This window comes from Lactuca virosa, chromosome 4, assembly GCF_052849685.1.
Source record: "Lactuca virosa cultivar CGN04683 chromosome 4, Lactuca_virosa_CGN04683_v6, whole genome shotgun sequence".
Classification (NCBI taxonomy): Eukaryota; Viridiplantae; Streptophyta; class Magnoliopsida; order Asterales; family Asteraceae; genus Lactuca; species Lactuca virosa.
This window is the reverse complement of record NC_136429.1, coordinates 531,784,892-531,786,739: the sequence shown is the minus strand read 5'-3', so window position 1 is coordinate 531,786,739 and position 1,848 is coordinate 531,784,892. Positions and strand designations below refer to the sequence as shown.

General features: G+C 36.3%; 1 pseudogene; it reads left to right on the top strand.

Moving 5' to 3' along the window:
* The first annotated feature begins 1,098 nt into the window (after positions 1–1,098).
* LOC145107187 (2S seed storage protein pseudogene) lies at positions 1,099–1,590 on the top strand (annotated as a pseudogene).
* Positions 1,591–1,848: the final 258 nt, after the last annotated feature.

Below are 1,848 nucleotides of genomic sequence, written 5' to 3'. Positions count from 1 at the left end.
GTCAGGTAGGGTATGAGGCCGGATTTGTCCGATTCCGTGCGGAGCCCGAGGTAGTGGGCTAGGCCCAACGTATGTTGATATGTGCTTATGCGTATGGTATGTGGTAGCTTGGGGAGACTCACTAAGCTTCGTGCTTACAGTTTTTAGTTTTGGTTTCAGGTACTTCCACTAGCCAAGGGAAGAGCTCGGGATGACTGCACGACACACACCACAACTTTTAGCCTGGGATGATTTACTCTGATAATTTGATAAATGATTTTTATACAATATTTTGTTATGATTATTTGAGATACATGAATTATGATCTTTATTGTGAGGTTATATGAATTATGGTTTTCTTAAATGAATTTAAAACGAAATTTTTGGATCGTATTTTTAGGATGTTTCAATTTCACTTGCAACCTATGGATATATTCTATTAAAATGTCATATCATAAAATATATAAATTGATTAGCCAATAAATATAAATTAAGAAATAAGTTTATTTTTATTTTCATGTACAACCTACGGATAGCGGCTATTAAAAAGATGTAATTTTAATATTTCTTTATGTTATCTTTTATTTAAAATAATCAAAATGTTTTATAACAAGTTATTATTAAAGTTAGTATTAGATTATTAACTCAAAATTAGTAACAATAATATATTTTTTTAATAATAATATATAATATTTTTACTTATATTTGCGTTGCGTACGAACAATCGAATTTAATAATATAAGTCACGTAAAAAAGTAATAAAAGTGGTAAATAAAGAAACATACAATTTGTATGAATCATTTTCATGGGGTAATGCCATATCCATCCAATATTTTATGTACATAAGACTTAATTATATAAAAAAGAAAGAAAGAGCCTGTAACACTTATAAAAAAAAGATGCAAATTCCACTTGTAGCATTCTTTCATCAACGTGTCATTAGAAGGCAGTGATTTTATACGTGTATAACCATGAAACTCAGTCCCTCACCACCTATGTAACCCTTTTCTCCACTTGCATGCCATGCAAACCTACCGATTCACTATATATAGAGCAACCTCCTACTCCTTATCGATCATCACAACCAGTAGAAAAAAGATAAAAGATACCACAAATACAATGGCAAAACTTGTGATCCTTGCACTCGCCTTCACGGCGATCGTAGCATTCGCTGAGGTCTCCACCTACACAACAACCACCATTACCACGATAATGGAGGACGTGCCAAGTCGCTCACAATCGCAGTCACAAGGGCAATGTCGTCGCCGAATTCAGGGGCAGCAGGTGAGCCACTGCCAGATGCACATCACCGAGGGATCGTCTTTCGAGGATGATCTGATCAGCATGCCAGTGGTAAGGCCGAAGCAACAGGAACCACACCTTCAACTATGCTGCCAGCAGCTCCGGAACGTGGAGGAGGAGTGCCAGTGTGAGGCGATCAATGAGGCTTTTGAAGAAGCACAAAAGCAGCAGCAACAACAACAACAAGGTGGACGACGTGGAGGGCAAGGACAGCAAGGTAGAGGAGAGTTGGTACAACAAATGTTGAGGAGGGCTGAGCAGATACCTAATCAATGCAGCTTGCAAATCCAGCAGTGCCGAATCCAGTAGGGCCGATGGTTCTAATTTCATGTATAAGATGAACGTATCAAGTAATAATAATTGGCATTTCTTGCCATTTGGCTTGTTTTGCTTAGTGAGTTCCTTGTAAGTCGTAATAAAATCCTAAATCCTTGAAGGAAGTTTATTCCCGTACTAAAATGGGTGAAGATTAAATCCAAATATTAAATTATTCACCAGATTTTAAACTTTTAATTATCTAACAAATATTATTAATATTCGAGAAATTAAATTGCATCCTACCTTTTA